Genomic DNA, 19,243 nt, shown 5'->3' with positions numbered 1-19,243 from the left:
GCATTTCATCAAATTTTCTCAAATTCTTATATAATTCATAAATTTTCTAATTATGCCTAATGTGAAAATTTTATGTAAAATAAAGACGTCCTTCGATGTGAACTGATATCTTTATACTATACGTTATACTATATATATAGTGTATACCTTTTAAAATGAGCACTACAGGAATCGAACCCATATACTAGAAACAGCTAGCAAACCATTATGCTCGTTTAAAGGACAACAACAAACTTTTTCTGTTTTTCCATCAAATTTTATCACGTTATTGATTGTTCTTAGTCTCCTTGATTGATCACAAACGCAAACTACTGCAAAATACAAATAGCTGATATTAATGTTCGAGGCATATAAGAATATTATCCCAATTTTAACGCAACCTGGGCACATTCACTTCTTCATTCAGGCCATGCAGTAAAACTTATTTTAAATGACAACTTTTCCCAGAACTGTTTCACCCCCCGAATGATAGGTCCCAAAGAAATTATGGATTTATCCACACTTGTTTTGAAAGGGATACGTTGCTCTAGTTTGGGTGAGATGTCAGTGAGCACTTGTTGCTGTAGAATCTCAAGTTTTTCTGTTGAATTCTGTTACCTTTTCATGGTGATTGGGAGAATACTGGAAGAGTGCTCCATCAAACACTCAACGATATTAGTAGAACATCTAAAACATTCAGATGCATTAGACGATAAACGTTCGACACAAAGAATAGCACAATTCGTTGCACGTTTGGCTCTGGTTCGTCCAGACCATTTGTTGTTTGTTACAACTCGTTGTAAAATAAGCAAATCAAACATATGATAATTAAATGGATTCAATAGACTCTTGAATGCTTTGCCGAACTACTTAAGAGGCAATATTATTATCCAATAATATAATTAGAAAATAGTTTATGACGTTAATGATAGAAGAACATGGAAATCTACATGTATGTCTTATGTCTAATAGGAAATCTCTATAGAACTGTCCATTGAAAATCTTGTTGTTTTAATGTTTTCATATTACGTTTAAAGGACTGCTGTAATTGGAGAAAGTTCCTAGCCAATTGGTAGTAATCTATGTTACTTTCTGGTGAATATGTTGGGAGATTGGTGTCATACTTTATGGACATAGTAACGTTTTTTTACAAAACATTGAAATTTCTGGTGCAATCTTATATCATGTTTGGATCAATTGTTTCCTTTGGACAATTAATGAGTCGTGACATTCTACAATTTTTAAAAACTGCTGAAAAAGTGTTAATTCAACTTACTTTTCAGTTTTCTGCGTTTTTTTGCGATGCTCATTTTCTAACGGCTTATTACGATTCCTGGACTAATCGCAATAAAACGTGTATGTACGCGTTAATGAACAAAAAATACAAAATTGAGTCAACTAAATGCAGTAAATTCTTTCTGAACCGTATTGAACATACTTGTAACTTATTTACGGCACTCTAAGGAAACAGTGTGTTTTGTGGTTGAGAAACGCTGATGCATATTGCTCAGGAAAAAGCTAAGGCAACAACAGCCAATGGTTTTGAGGCGAAAACGTAAGAGCACACAGGATTTTACCGTTAAAAGAATCATTAAATTAGTTAGTGCTGCATTCAATGTAGTAATCAGAAATTTTTATCTACCACAAATGTCACTAAATCAACGTCAGTTTTGCAAGCAAATCTTCACACTTGGCTTGGACAAATAACTGGAAACAGTGGCGGATCCAGTGTACCTCAAAATAAATTATAGCTCCTCAATTTGATATTCAAATTACATTCAGAAAAAACTATTGGTTTTGAATTTCTAAAGAATATAATTTTGCCAATGAATTTGCCTCTAAGATATATTGGATAAATGAACTTAACGTTGCGGTTTAACGATAGAATGGATCTATTAGCTGCTTTCGTTGAAAAGAACAGTTTCTCTCACTTCTTTCCACATATCACGTTGACACGTCATGGAAGTGCCAAATATTTTGTATTACTTTATCCCAAAATTTCTTTTAAATAAGATTCAATATGTACTAGTACGAAACCCTATGTAATGTACTTTTTAAAGTTATGGAACAATTATCTTTATAATATTGCCTTATGTTTTCTAACTTGCAGTACATCACATTGTATTTTTATCTCAATTTCAAAAAGTTGCCCGACTAGACGAACGACGGATGTCACTCCCTGCCATACCCTCCCCTTCCCAAGAAGTTTCAACCGTGTAGGACGATTAGATTACAAAATTGTATCTTTGAGTTGTTATATCATTGAAATTATAAGATAATATCTACAGAAACAGGCATGCACATGCAGCCAACAACTTCAACAGTTTTAGAGGACACTAAAGGTTATGCACCAGAGTTTATGAGTTTTAGAGGTTATGCACCCTCTCCGACAACACAGACATGAGACAATAAGGCCTGTCTTATACTTCACATTTTACATGAGTCAAATGCATTCAAAACAAAAGATAATGAGGAATTTCATCTCATTTTCTTTTATCTTTAATGCATTTGGCATGTAAAATCATCATGAAACAATAAAGTCATTAAACAATACATTCATTGAACAATATAGTCATTAAACAATACAGTCATTAAACAATACAGTAATTAAACAATACAGTCATTGAACAATATAGTCATTAAACAATACAGTCATTGAACAATACAGTCATTGAACAATACAGTCATTAAACAATACAGTCATGAAACAATACAGTCATTAAACAACACAGTTATTGAACAATACAGTCATTAAACAATACAGTCATGAAACAATACAGTCATTAAACAATACATTCATTGAACAATATAGTCATTAAACAACACAGTTATTGAACAATACAGTCATTAAACAATACAGTCATGAAACAATACAGTCATTAAACAATACATTCATTGAACAATATAGTCATTAAACAATACAGTCATTAAACAATATAGTTATTAAACAATACAGTCATTAACAATACAGTAATTAAACAATACAGTCATTGAACAATACAGTCATTAAACAATAAAGTCATTGAACAATAAAGTCATTAAACAATACAGTCATGAAACAATACAGTCATTAAACAATACATTCATTGAACAATATAGTCATTAAACAATACAGTCATTGAACAATACAGTCATTAAACAATACATTCATTGAACAATATAGTCATTAAACAATACAGTCATTAAACAATACATTCATTGAACAATATAGTCATTAAACAATACAGTCATGAAACAATACAGTCGTTAAACAACACAGTTATTGAGCAATACAGTCATTAAACAATACAGTCATGAAACAATACAGTCATTAAACAATACATTCATTGAACAATATAGTCATTAAACAATACAGTCATTAAACAATATAGTTATTAAACAATACAGTCATTGAACAATACAGTCATTAAACAATACAGACATTAAACAATATAGTCATTGAACAATACAGTCATTAAACAATACAGTCATTAAACAATACAGTCATTAAACAATACATTCATTGAACAATACAGTCATTAAACAATACAGTCATTAAACAATATAGTCATTGAACAATAAAGTCATTAAACAATACAGTCATTGAACAATACAGTCATTAAACAATACATTCATTGAACAATATAGTCATGAAACAATACAGCTATTGAACAATACAGTCATTGAACAATACATTCATTAAACAATACATTCATTGAACAATATAGTCATTAAACAATACAGTCATGAAACAATAAGTCATTGAACAATAAGTCATTAAACAATACAGTCATTAAACAATACAGTCATTAAACAATACAGTCATTGAACAATATAGTCATGAAACAATACAGTCATTAAACAATACAGTCATTAAACAATACATTCATTGAACAATATAGTCATGAAACAATACAGTCATTAAACAATACAGTCATTAAACAATACAGTCATTAAACAATACAGTCATTGAACAATATAGTTATTAAACAATACAGTCATGAAACAATACAGTTATTGAACAATACAGTAATTAAACAATACAGTCATGAAACATTACAGTCATTAAGCAATACAGTCATTGAACATTACAGTCATTAAACAATACAGTCATTGAACAATAAAGTTATTAAACAATAAAGTCGTTGAACAATACAGTCATTAAACAATACAGTCATTAAACAATACAGTCATTGAACAATACAGTCATTAAACAATACAGTCATGAAACAATACAGTCATTAAACAATACAGTCATTAAACAATACAGTCATGAAACAATACAGTCATTAAACAATACAGTTATTGAACAATACAGTCATTAAACAATACAGTCATTAAACAATACAGTCATTAAACAATACAGTCATTAAACAATACAGTCATTAAACAATACAGTCATGAAACAATACAGTCATTAGATAATAATGTCATCAAACAATATAATCATCAGCCAATAGGGTCATTAAATAATACAGTCATTAGACAATACAGTCATTTAAAAATGCAGTCATTAGACTATGTAATCATTAGACAATACGATCATCAAACAATAAAGTCATAAAAAAATCATCAGAAAATGTCATCAGACAATAAAATCATAAAACAATACAATCATCAGAAAATATAGTAATCAGACAATAATGTAATGAAACATAATAATCATAAGACAATGAGGTCATCGAACATCACAGTTAACAAACAACATAATCAAGAGACAACCCATACTTCAGAGAACACAGACAGTTATTAGACCACAAATCTAATAGAGACACAAACATACAAACTAGAAAGTTATCTGATTAGAAATACCATAAAAAACAAGGCGACTAGAAATGTAATTTAAGAAACAAAAGATTTAATCACTTTGGAGCCAAAACATAAACAAAGTTTGTCCATCTACTGCTGCAGCAACTAGTTTGAGTAAATTTCGTCAGTTGATAAGATAAAATACAAAGCATTAATAGTTATAGTACCTTCTTCATTACATCGAGATGGGACTGCTTTTATCAATAGAGTACAATCTTTTTTCCATTAAAGACCAAAGCCTGTCTCACTTGCCGCCTTTAGTGAGGCTGTATTCATAGAAAGTAAAACCCACTGTTGACCACCAACCACGTCGTGTATTTGCTCTTTATCGTCATGTATTTGCGCTTTAGCGTCGTGTATTTGCTCTTATGGATTGTGCAATATATATCCATATATGGAATACGTACTGTATGTACATATGGAATATTCAGCATAATGAGTATAGGCATTGAGGATAGGCCATTTCCTATGATCGAAGTAGTAGCTTCTAGATTTAATCTCATACGTAAATTTAACGTCACAATGCGCGTTTGAAGCAACATTTGTTATAAAAATGACGACAGGTTTTGAGCAGAATACTTAGGATTAGAATACTTTTGAGCATCATCAATATCTTATAGAACATATTACAAGCAAGCTCAATAACAAAGAATAATATACTTCACAATGCGCGTTTGCAGTAACATTCGTTATAAAAAAGACCGCATATTTTGTAAAAGCCAAATGAACATATAATACAATGTGGGCGCTGTGCTGTATACTTTGTGTTGATTTGTGTTATGAAATTTTATACAAGAAACATATTGTAATTATAGCGATTATTATGTCAAGGCTTTTGCCGCTGACCAGGAAGTTAATAGGCGCGTCCCCGATCATCACCCGGGTTATAGCATTCCCCAGAAAATGGATGCGATACATATATCTGTGGTTGTATATGCCAGAAAATGGATGCGATACATATATCCCTTTGATATTTGAAACATTATGTAGAAACTAGAGTCAACAAAAAACGATGTACGTGTTGTTTGAGTTTGTCGTCAAAAGCAGGTATGTATTCTCCTTCTTTTCTTATTTATTTTTATTATATTAACTTTTTTCTATTTTGACTGTAATCAATTTTTGACTTTTAAGTTAAGCATCTGAATTAAGAAACTACAACCATGCTTTGAGAGTGTATAATGAAAGATGTTTGCAAGCAGAATACAGGAAATGGATAGGCATTATGACCAAGTTGTGCTAAGCTTTAAGTGCTACCCATTCAAGTTTACTTCTTCTAAATACAACACAATCATTGAAGCACTTATGACTGTTTGCCTGTTTCCTTGGAAATTTATTTAATGTTGAGATGGTAAATGTAGCCATTTGTGTGATATTGTGCCAAGAGTTTTGGCATGGACAAACAAAATAGTTGGCAAGGGCAGCAGAAAAGTCCAAATTTAAACACCTGTAATGAAAAAACTGAAAGCATTTGTTGCATCCAAGCCAATCTTCACCATCATTGTCTTTGCATATTTTGCAAACACCAGTATTTCCTCTACAGCAAAACAAACAAAGGAATTTAAAATGAATTTAAGTTTCTCATGCACTATATAATGCATTAAAGACTGGTTAAAACATACTCATGATTGTCATAATAGCAAGAGCTGAATATGGGTGATATTAATTTCTCTTTCTCTAATTCCATTTTAAAATTTCTGTTTAATCTTGAATTTTCACAAATACACCTTGGAAACTGTGGAAAAGAAATTGTTCAAATTGTAGAATACCAAGACAATAACAGAAACAATTCCAGTTCGAGACTGACTTTATTAACGTTAGTAGCAATATTTATTATGTAAGACATTAGGCGTTAACTATGACTAAAGGAAGCATTTTATATAAAATATGTATATATAATATGTAATATGTATATGTACAACGTAATGGAAGGGTGTATTGGACAGGAAGATTATTTAAAGCGTATGTTATTTTTGACAGCTCAAAGAGAACTATTTTACACAGCTGTTTTGAACAGATGTTGCATAAAATTAACCTACATAAATAACCAGCAAAAAATATTTTTATATATTTATATACATTGTGATTTGTGGACATGATTTGCATTGTACAGAAATCTAATGCAATAACTACAAGAAATGACCAATGGATAAATTAATAGAATAAATTGTTAAATGTCTGTGGGAGTGCTCACTTACCAGGCAATTGATTACACCACATTTTAAGCTGTCCTGCTGTGTGAAAATTATTGGTTCCATACATGGCCAATATCAAGAATGCCGACCAGTTTTTATGTCAACAATTTCACTAAAAAATTCATTTGCAGTACTGTAACAATCGAAGGAGAGCTTGAATACTGACAAGTTGTCATGCTAATGCATTTTATGTAAGGATTGTTACGGGCCTTTACGGTGTGACTTAAGAATATTCAGAACGGATTCCAGCTGGATACACCACAAAAAAGCAAGCCATACAAATTTTTGAACTGTTATTTTTTATTAAATGTTGCTTTCGCTGTCTTATAATCACTAATCACTATTATTATTACTGATGCATAAAATCTCTCTAAACTGGCTTTCACAAGTTATATACATAAATATGGAATTTTGAACTATAGCTATAAATTTAAATGTATGAAATTACGATGACGCTAAATGATAACATAAAACATTGTCTTATTAAGAGTGCGTGTTAATTGTATTCTAAGGCAGTCATGAATCCCATCTGGAATCTCGTGATACATCGAATCATAAATAACATAAAAAAATGTAAAAAAAGTTCTTCAATTTTCTTCGCTCGATGCAGCTAAAATCAAATCTGGATATTTTTTGGTATGGTGGTTTAATACAACGAAATGCATATAACATGCATTTACGTAATAAATTGGACGTCATTTAAATTCCTTCTCTTCTGATCAAGAATGGAATTATATGTGCTGAATGACCTTTCAACATCGTATGATCCCAATGTTCCAGTGCAATAGTGGGAGGCAAGCTTGTAAAGTTCTGGAAGTTCATCTGCATGGGATTTCCAAAACAGCTTCAGGTCTACCTTACCTTGTGGACTTTCTGACACAGCAGCAGGTCCGAATATATCAACATACTTATGCCATTCTTCATCGGAGACACTTTCTTTGAATCCAGGAATATTGGTGTATGAACTGTGTAGCTTTGATGAAGAGACTATGTTGCGTGGATCAAGTACTTTGATTTCCTTCAAAAATTCTGATGCTGGTTGTCCTCCATTAACAATATACTTCTCGAGTTTTGCTTCTGCTTGCTTGAAAGCACTTACAAACTTTTTCTTCAAATCATCCTGGTGATCTATCTCCAAATCATAAAACGATTTTGAAAGATCATTAGAATCCACTGTAATATTTTGCCTCAAGTAGTCCAGTAGCTGATTCATTTTTACATAGGACTGAGTAATGTGAGGAATCTTCATTTGAAAGTAATCAAGATATATAAGCAAAGATGGTGCGTTCATCTTAATGAAGTCAAACTGAGCTTTCAGTTTCAATAAGTATGTCTCATCTTCGTATATTTCTCCCAATCTTATCAAAGAATTGGATGGTTGATCCGAGACCTCAAGCTCTGCTGATATGAAGCTCCTAGAGTGCAAAAAACGGTCTGCGTGATATAGCACAGAGTCTAACCAAGCACTCCAGCTTTTTGTTGTTGGGTTAGGAGGCATACAGACAGACTCCTCTTCAGTAGAGACTTTTTTCAAAAAGTTTAGAAACCTACTTTTTCTGCCACTTTGAATGTAAAACAAATTTCTAAAACATTAACAAACTCAGTTATTTCAGAAAAATTTTTCTTGAAGTCTGAAACAACGAGATTAACAATGTGACTATGGCAAGTAATGTGCACACAATTTGGAAAAATAACCGAAAGTGTGGACGAAAATGCTTTCTTCATGTATGCCACGTAATCAGAATTAAAAATGAGCACATTATCAAACGAAATATCATACTCATTTACGACTTTGAGCACTGTCTGGGACACTGTCACATTGTTGGTGCTGGTCAAAAAATGTGTATCCAGTAAATAAGCGCAAGCATTGCCATGAGGAGATAGTTCATCAAAATCAAGAATAACAGCCAGGACATCCATTACATAGCGTCCCTCATCATCGCTCAGCTCATCAGTCAATATAGCGACTTTTTTACCGTTAAATTTTTTCTTCAATTCCTCTTTCTCTACAACATATACATCAAGAAGATACTCATCTCGCAGTTGAGAGGATCCAGGAATAGCACCGCCATTTTTTACCCTTGTGGTCAAAAACTCTCTTAGATATGCGTTATCAGATTTTAATAGCGGAATATTCGCCGCAGTGCATTCATATATCCATTCTTGACAATTCTTGTTTTTCTCTGCCTTTGCATTGTTAGAGAATTTCAGTGCTGTTTTGACATACTGCTGCTTTCCAAAAGAGTTTGCTTTGGCATGACTCTTTGATTTTAGGTGGTCATCGACGGTGGATTTCCTTACATGATCAATTACGACATTGCACTTTGAACAGAACAACAGACCATCATCCAGGCGAAAAGTTCCTGACGGATATTTACTTGCTCGCTGTTTTGCATCTATATTCACAGAAAGGTGTGACTTTGTCTTTGGATGAGGAACTTGGGACAATTTCTGTACAACAAATTTATCCATCCGCAAAGCTTACATTGAATGATCTTCGCTCGTATAAACTGCCGCCATTTTTTCCTCGTATTTAATTTAAATAAACTACGTGAACGGAAGTGAAACGGAACGGAAGTACTTCCATTTTGTTTAAAATTTTACAGACATAGCAACTAGCAAAGGCAACGCCCTAGTGTTGTTTCGCTCCAGACTTCATTTACAACACCATATAATTCGTAAGTTCAGGGAATAATTTTGAAAACAACGTGTAAAAATTAAAATTCCGCGATATTCCGCGAATTTTGATCGATTCTGCGAAATCGCGGCACCGCAGAATTCCAGAATGTCTGTATAAATTAAGAAGGAGGAAGTTATTTGAACCTTTGTAGTATCCTTGGATGTTCTAGTTTGTTTTATGAGATAAACAATAAGATAAAATTCGAAAGCAAGAAAACCCGTTTTCGGGCCATGTTTCCCGAAATATGTTACTTCTTATATCTAAGGCACTAGAACGCCGCATGTTAACGTTTCGGTAGGAGATTTCGGCCACTTCAAGCTATCCTACTTGGGAGATGCCAATAGGAAGCTTCCGCTCATCAGACCTGAGATCATTATATCAATTATAGTTCAAAAAGGCAGAAGTTGTTTGAACCTTTGAAGTATCCTTGGACGTTCTAGTTTTTTTTATGAGAAGAATTCTTGTAAAGAAAAAGACAAATTTTGAAAACCAAAAAATGCCGTTTTCGTTCCATGCCTCCCGATACCCATAGATAGTTGATCACTAGAGAGTCGCATGTTAACTAAGGGAACCACATAATCCTTGTTTGTTTTCCATGAAACATATGGATGGTTTGCTCGTGATGCATGAGAAACAGTAAACGGGAGAGTTAAATCAGAAAGATATAAACCGATAAAATTGATATAAAACTTGTTTAAGGTTGTCTTTATTTATAAGTGTCAGACAGGGTCATAAGAAGTTAATTGAAACATTGCATGGTTTGTTTTATGAGAAGAAAACAAAAAGATAAAATTCGAAAGCAAAAAAACCCGTTTTCGGTCCATGCTTCCCGATACCTTCTTAAGCGCAAGGCACTAGAACGCCGCATGTTAACGTTTCGGTAGGAGATTTCGGCCCCTCCACGCTATCCTACTTGGGAGATGCCAATAGCAAGCTTCCGCCCATCAGACCCTGAGATCACCTGCGATAGGCTTTGCTCAGGGTACGCAGGGAGAATGCGGTCGCCACCGAAGTGAGGGCCCCTAAGCCACTGCATACTATATCGCACCCAGCTTCCACTGCTAGTTGATATCTACTATATGAAGTTTTAGCTTTATATATATATATACCAAAATTTAAAGGCGTACGAAAGTTATGGGATGATTGTTATCGTTACTGCGCATGCCCAGATGATTTCTTTGATAATTTGCGACTAAGTGAGTTAATTGACACAAATGTAGTGCAAGTACATATAGTTGGTCGTTGTCATGACTATGAACAATTACTCGAGTAGACTGCGCATGCTCGAGCGCATGCGCAGACGATTTCTCTATTAAATTGTTACTAAGCATGCTATTTACTTCAAAATTGGTGCTAGTAGATGCAGTTGGTCGTTGCCATGACCATGAACTTGGGTAGCTGGTCAAGTTGACTGCGCATGCTCAATGAGACTGCGCATGCGCAGATGATTTGTCTTAAAACGTGTGACTGAGCGAGCTAATTACTCCAAAATCGGTACTAGTACATCCAGTTGGTCGTTACCATGAGCTTGGAGGGTTTGTGGAGTTGACAACGCATACTCAGACTCTCAATTAATTTGTGACAGAGCGAGCTCTGAAATTGGTGCTTGTAGATGCGCTGAGCAAGTTTTCCATCATATATTTTTGGCATGCTCTTTGTCTACTTAAGCTTGTTTTGACAAATGCATGTGAAACTCGTCAACACTTTGTTACGGCACTCGTAATATCCGTGACAACGTTAAAAATGTTTTTTATTTTTGTCTACAACTTTATACCTGCATATTGCATGTCATATCCAAGCTTTCCTTTAATTTGACGGGAAATGGTTTTTATTCACTCTTACATCTTCTGCCTTTATAATTAGTCGATCTGTATTTCTAAACTAATATTTACAAATGCCCCAAGAGAATCTTTTTATTTTATTGGCTCTTCTACAAATACAATACCATGTCCGACTATTTGATTGCACGAATTTTGTAATTTGATCACGTTTTTTTGACACGTGTGTTTACCATGGGAAAGATGGATTGCTTAAATGTACCTAGTTGTTTAGACTAGTTGGATCCATAGTTATCCTGTAATGTATACTCTTGTGAAACACCAATGAGCATACGTAGTGTGTTTTCTATAACCTCTATTCTTGTTCTCCACTTCATCATCTATCCATATTTGTCTTTTTAGTTCTCAGCTCAACACAACCCTTGTCTGAAATTCCTAAAACCTTGATCTACCCAAGAAAGATCTCGTGGTAACATGTTAGGTATGGCTAGTGGTTGGTCATCGTCATTGAGCCTTTTGACACCAGTTCAGTATACGTTAATGTCCTGAAGACGTTGAGGAGGTTGCTAGTAAAGCGTCGCCTAAACCAGAAGTTAGTTTTCATGGTATGCTAACGGATTACGCAAACGTTGTTAGGAAGAAGCTCACATCAAATGGTTATGGTCTCGTTCCATCGTCGTCTGAGGAGGTTTCATGTTCATCCTGTATCTTTCACCAATGTTACAAATACTTAGTTTTTATGTTTTTGAAATTGTCGTTTTATGACTATTATTTTAGAGCATAGACATTGAAGAATCTTGTGGTAGTACAGGTATTTTCAACATTTTTTGTTGAAACTTCTCTAGTTTCAATTCTTCGAAATTTCTCATCTTAATTTTCATCTTTACTTTAGAATCCTTTCGATACGAGAAATCGTCGGGATTTGAGGTACTTTATACGATATATTGAATTTAAGTTTTATAGCGTTAATAACTCTCATCTGTCCATCGTAACTTTGCTATAATTCTATGGATAAATTATGTTTTATATATAACAGATTATTGATGATCCTACTTCACCTGAAGGTGTTCAGCAAGAACGACGTATGAAGTTACTGTCGTTAATTAACAATATAGCCCTTGATAAAGGGTTGGATGGTCAAAATTATAAATGTCATGGTTGTTCCAGACCAATTGGAATGAGTATGATCAATGAATTCTCGACTTGTTATTTGCTAATAACTCAAATATATTTATTTTCAAATTTCTTAGCTTAATAAATGTTATCTTTGTAGAAACTATTATAACAAAGTACATAATTCCTTTTTTCCGTGAAGCCCACGGATGCGTTCGTTCATGATGAAAGAGTCATATTGTATAAGGAGGCTCTCGTTCATCACGAGAGAGTTATGAGAAAGTTACGTTGTAAAAGGTAATAAGTAAAAAACGTATAAACATGCTTAGTGTTTGTTTAAGTTAAAGTTCAAAAAGGCAGAAATTTTTTGAACCTTTGAAGTATCCTTGGACGTTCTAGTTTTTTTTATGAGAAGAATTCTTGTAAAGAAAAAGATAAATTTTGAAAATTAAAAAATCCCGTTTTCGGTCCATGCCTCCCGATACCCATAGATAGTTGATCACTAGAGAGTCGCATGTTAACTAAGGGAACCACATAATCCTTGTTTGTTTTCCATGAAACATATGGATGGTTTGCTCGTGATACATGAGAAACAGTAAGTGGGAGAGTTAAATCAGAAAGATATAAACCGATAAAATTGGTATAAAACATGTTTAAGGTTGTCTTTAATTATAAGTGTCAGAAAAAGACAGGGTCATAAGAAGTTAATTGAAACATTGCTTGGTTTGTTTTATGAGAAGAAAACAAAAAGATAAAATTCGAAAGCAAAAAACCCCGTTTTCGGTCCATGCTTCCCGATACCTTCTTAAGCGCAAGGCACTAGAACGCCGCATGTTAACGTTTCGGTAGGAGATTTCGGCCCCTCCACGCTATCCTACTTGGGAGATGCCAATAGCAAGCTTCCGCCCATCAGACCCTGAGATCACCTGCGATAGGCTTTGCTCAGGGTACGCAGGGAGAATGCGGTCGCCACCGAAGTGAGGGCCCCTAAGCCACTGCATACTATATCGCACCCAGCTTCCACTGCTAGTTGATATCTACTATATGAAGTTTTAGCTTTATATATATATATACAAAAATTTAAAGGCGTACGAAAGTTATAGGATGATTGTTATCGTTACTGCGCATGCGCAAATGATTTGTCTTAAAACGTGTGACTGAGCGAGCTAATTACTCCAAAATCGGTACTAGTACATCCAGTTGGTCGTTACCATGAGCTTGGAGAGTTTGTGGAGTTGACAACGCATGCTCAGATTCTCAATTAATTTGTGACAGAGCGAGCTCTGAAATTGGTGCTTGTAGATGCAAGCAAGCTGAAGCAAGTTTTCCATGATATATTTTTGGCATACTCTTTGTCTACTTAAGCTTGTTTTGAGAAATGCATGTGAAACTCGTCAACACTTTGTTACGGCACTCGTCATATCCGTGACAAAGTTAAAAATGTTTTTTATTTTTCTCTACAACTTTATACCTGCATATTGCATGTCATATCCAAGCTTTCCTTTAATTTGACGGGAAATGGTTTTTATTCACTCTTACATCTTCTGCCTTTATAATTAGTCGATCTGTATTTCTAAACTAATATTTACAAATGCCCCAAGAGAATCTTTTTATTTTATTGGCTCTCTTCTACAAATACAATCCCATGTCCGACTATTTGATTGCACGAATTTTGTAATTTCATCACGTTTTTTTGACACGTGTGTTTACCATGGGAAAGATGGATTGCTTAAATGTACCTAGTTGTTTAGACTAGTTGGATCCATAGTTATCCTGAAATGTATACTCTTGTGAAACACCAATGAGCATACGTAGTATGTCTTCTATAAACTCTATTCTTGTTCTCCACTTCATCATCTATCCATATTTGTTCTTTTTTAGTTCTCAGCTCAACACGACCCTTGTCTGAAGTTCCTAATACCTTGATCTACCCAAGAAAGATCTCTCGTGGTAACATGTTAGGTATGGCTAGTGGTTGGTCATAGTCATTGAGCCTTTTTACACCAGTTCAGTATACGTTAAATGTCCTGAAGACGTTGAGGAGGTTGCTAGTAAAGCTTCGCCTAAACCAGAAGTTAGTTTTCATGGTATGCTAACGGATTACGCAAACGTTGTTAGGAAGAAGCTCACATCAAATGGTTATGGTCTCGTTTCATCGTCGTCTGAGGATGTTTCATGTTTATCCTGTATCTTTCACCAATGTTACAAATACTTAGTTTTTTTATGTTTTTTGAAATTGTCGTTTTTATGACTATTATTTTAGAGCATAGACATTGAAGAATCTTGTGGTAGTACAGGTATTTTCAACATTTTTGTTGAAAAATTCTCTAGTTTCAATTCTTCGAAATTTCTCATCTTAATTTTCATCTTTACTTTAGAATCCTTTCGATACGAGAAATCGTCGGGATTTGAGGTACTTTATACGATATATTGAATTTAAGTTTTATAGCGTTAATAACTCTCATCTGTCCATCGTAACTTTGCTATAATTCTATGGATAAATTATGTTTTTATATATAACAGATTATTGATGATCCTACTTCACCTGAAGGTGTTCAGCAAGAACGACGTATGAAGTTACTGTCGTTAATTAACAATATAGCCCTTGATAAAGGGTTGGATGGTCAAAATTATAAATGTCATGGTTCTTCCAGACCAATTGGAATGAGTATGGTCAATGAATTCTCGACTTGTTATTTGCTAATAACTCAAATATATTTATTTTCAAATTTCTTAGCTTAATAAATGTTATCTTTGTAGAAACTATTATCACAAAGTACATAATCCCTTTTTTCCGTGAAGCCCATGGATGCGTTCGTTCATGATGAAAGAGTCATATTGTATAAGGAGGCTCTCGTTCATCACGAGAGAGTTATGAGAAAGTTACGTTGTAAAAGGTAATAAGTAAAAAACGTATAAACATGCTTAGTGTTTGTTTAAGTTAAAGTTCAAAAAGGCAGAAATTTTTTGAACCTTTGAAGTATCCTTGGACGTTCTAGTTTTTTTTATGAGAAGAATTCTTGTAAAGAAAAAGATAAATTTTGAAAATTAAAAAATCCCGTTTTCGGTCCATGCCTCCCGATACCCATAGATAGTTGATCACTAGAGAGTCGCATGTTAACTAAGGGAACCACATAATCCTTGTTTGTTTTCCATGAAACATATGGATGGTTTGCTCGTGATACATGAGAAACAGTAAATGGGAGAGTTAAATCAGAAAGATATAAACCGATAAAATTGATATAAAACTTGTTTAAGGTTGTCTTTATTTATAAGTGTCAGACAGGGTCATAAGAAGTTAATTGAAACATTGCTTGGCTTGTTTTATGAGAAGAAAACAAAAAGATAAAATTCGAAAGCAAAAAACCCCGTTTTCGGTCCATGCTTCCCGATACCTTCTTAAGCGCAAGACACTAGAACGCCGCATATTAACGTTTCGGTAGGAGATTTCGGCCCCTCCACGCTATCCTACTTGGGAGATGCCAATAGCAAGCTTCCGCCCATCAGACCCTGAGATCACCTGCGATAGGCTTTGCTCAGTGTACACAGGGAGAGTGCGGTCGCCACCGAAGTGAGGGCTCCTAAGCCACTGCATACTATATCGCACCCAGCTTCCACTGCTAGTTGATATCTACTATATGAAAATTTAGCTTTATATATATATACCAAAATTTAAAGGCGTACGAAAGTTGTGGGATGATTGTTATCGTTACTTCGCATGCGCAGATGATTTGTCTTAAAACGTGTGACTGAGCGAGCTAATTACTCCAAAATCGGTACTAGTACATCCAGTTGGTCGTTACCATGAGCTTGGAGAGTTTGTGGAGTTGACAACGCATGCTCAGATTCTCAATTAATTTGTGACAGAGCGAGCTCTGAAATTGGTGCTTGTAGATGCGCTGAGCAAGTTTTCCATCATATATTTTTGGCATACTCTTTGTCTACTTAAGCTTGTTTTGACAAATGCATGTGAAACTCGTCAACACTTTGTTACGGCACTCGTAATATCCGTGACAACGTTAAAATGTTTTTATTTTGTCTACAACTTTATACCTGCATATTGCATGTCATATCCAAGCTTTCCTTTAATTTGACGGGAAATGGTTTTTATTCACTCTTACATCTTCTGCCTTTATAATTAGTCGATCTGTATTTCTAAACTAATATTTACAAATGCCCCAAGAGAATCTTTTTATTTTATTGGCTCTCTTCTACAAATACAATACCATGTCCGACTATTTCATTGCACGAATTTTTTAATTTGATCACGTTTTTTTGACACGTGTGTTTACCATGGGAAAGATGGCTTGCTTAAATGTACCTAGTTGTTTAGACTAGTTGGATCCATAGTTATCCTGTAATGTATACTCTTGTGAAACACCAGTGAGCATACGTAGTGTGTTTTCTATAACCTCTATTCTTGTTCTCCACTTCATCATCTATCCATATTTGTACTTTTTTAGTTCTCAGCTCAACACAACCCTTGTCTGAAATTCCTAAAACCTTGATCTACCCAAGAAAGATCTCTCGTGGTAACATGTTAGGTATGGCCAGTGGTTGGTCATCGTCATTGAGCCTTTTGACACCAGTTCAGTATACGTTCAATGTCCTGAAGACGTTGAGGAGGTTGCTAGTAAAGCGTCGCCTAAACCAGAAGTTAGTTTTCATGGTATGCTAACGTATTACGCAAACGTTGTTAGGAAGAAGCTCACATCAAATGGTTATGGTCTCGTTCCATCGTCGTCTGAGGATGTTTCATGTTTATCCTGTATCTTTCACCAATGTTACAAATACTTAGTTTTTTTATGTTTTTTAAAATTTTTGTTTTTATGACTATTATTTTAGAGGATAGACAATGAAGAATCTTGTGGTAGTACAAGTATTTTCAACATTTTTTTGTTGAAAAATTCTCTAGTTTCAATTCTTCGAAATTTCTCATCTTAATTTTCATCTTTACTTTAGAATCCTTTCGATACGAGAAATCGTCGGGATTTGAGGTACTTTATACGATATATTGAATTTAAGTTTTATCGCGTTAATAACTCTCATCTGTCCATCGTAACTTTGCTATAATTCTATGGATAAATTATGTTTTTATATATAACAGATTATTGATGATCCTACTTCACCTGAAGGTGTTCAGCAAGAACGACGTATGAAGTTACTGCCGTTAATTAACAATATAGCCCTTGATAAAGGGTTGGATGGTCAAAATTATAAATGTCATGGTTGTTCCAGACCAATTGGAATGAGTATGATCAATGAATTCTCGACTTGTTATTTGCTAATAACTCAAATATATTTATTTTCAAATTTCTTAGCTTAATAAATGTTATCTTTGTAGAAACTATTATAACAAAGTACATAATCCCTTTTTTCCGTGAAGCCCATGGATGCGTTCGTTCATGATGAAAGAGTCATATTGTATAAGGAGGCTCTCGTTCATCACGAGGGATTTATGAGAAAGTTACGTTGTAGAAGGTAATAAGTAAAAAACGTATAAACATGCTTAGAGTTTTTTTAAGTTATAGTTCAAAAAGGCAGAAATGTTTTGAACCGTTGAAGTATCCTTGGACGTTCTAGTTTTTTTTATGAGAAGAATTCTTGTAAAGAAAAAGATAAATTTTGAAAACCAAAGAATCCCGTTTTCGGTCCATGCCTCCCGATACCCGGAGATAGTTGAGCACTAGAGCGTCGCATGTTAACTAAGGGAACCACATAATCCTTCTTTGTTTTCCATGAAACATATGGATGGTTTGCTCGTGATACATGAGAAACAGTAAATGGGAGAGTTAAATCAGAAAGATATTAACCGATAAAATTTGTATAAAACTTGTTTAAGGTTGTCTTTATTTATAAGTGTCAGACAGGGTCATAAGAAGTTAATTGAAACATTGCTTGGTTTGTTTTATGAGAAGAAAACAAAAAGATAAAATTCGAAAGCAAAAAACCCCGTTTTCGGTCCATGCTTCCCGATACTTTCTTAAGCGCAAGGCACTAGAACGCCGCATGTTAACGTTTCGGTAGGAGATTTCGGCCCCTCCACGCTATCCTACTTGGGAGATGCCAATAGCAAGCTTCCGCCCATCAGACCCTGAGATCACCTGCGATAGGCTTTGCTCAGGGTACGCAGGGAGAATGCGGTCGCCACCGAAGTGAGGGCCCCTAAGCCACTGCATACTATATCGCACCCAGCTTCCAATGCTAGTTGATATCTACTATATGAAGTTTTAGTTTATATATATATATACCAAAATTTAAAGGCGTACGAAAGTTGTGGGATGATTGTTATCGTTACTGCGCATGCGCAGATGATTTGTCTTAAAACGTGTGACTGAGCGAGCTAATTACTCCAAAATCGGTACTAGTACATCCAGTTGGTCGTTACCATGAGCTTGGAGAGTTTGTGGAGTTGACAACGCATGCTCAGATTCTCAATTAATTTGTGACAGAGCGAGCTCTGAAATTGGTGCTTGTAGATGCAAGCAAGCTGAAGCAAGTTGAGCAAGTTTTCCATCATATATTTTTGGCATGCTCTTTGTCTACTTAAGCTTGTTTTGACAAATGCATGTGAAACTCGTCAACACTTTGTTACGGCACTCGTAATATCCGTGACAACGTTAAAAATGTTTTTTATTTTTCTCTACAACTTTATACCTGCATATTGCATGTCATATCCAAGCTTTCCTTTAATTTGACGGGAAATGAGTAGT

The 19,243-nt window shown here is 34.4% G+C and overlaps 1 long non-coding RNA gene across 1 annotated transcript; it reads left to right on the top strand.

Annotated features, from left to right (window-relative positions):
* Nucleotides 1–5,764: 5,764 nt before the first annotated feature.
* On the top strand, nucleotides 5,765–6,743 carry LOC124453440. The gene is made up of 2 exons (XR_006951082.1): nucleotides 5,765–5,814; nucleotides 5,899–6,743. It is a non-coding gene; the product is annotated as an uncharacterized LOC124453440 (long non-coding RNA).
* Nucleotides 6,744–19,243: the final 12,500 nt, after the last annotated feature.

Source organism: Xenia sp. Carnegie-2017, unplaced genomic scaffold (assembly GCF_021976095.1).
Source record: "Xenia sp. Carnegie-2017 unplaced genomic scaffold, XeniaSp_v1 HiC_scaffold_25, whole genome shotgun sequence".
In the NCBI taxonomy this organism is placed as follows: Eukaryota; Metazoa; Cnidaria; class Anthozoa; order Malacalcyonacea; family Xeniidae; genus Xenia; species Xenia sp. Carnegie-2017.
This window is presented reverse-complemented; position numbering and strand designations above follow the sequence as displayed.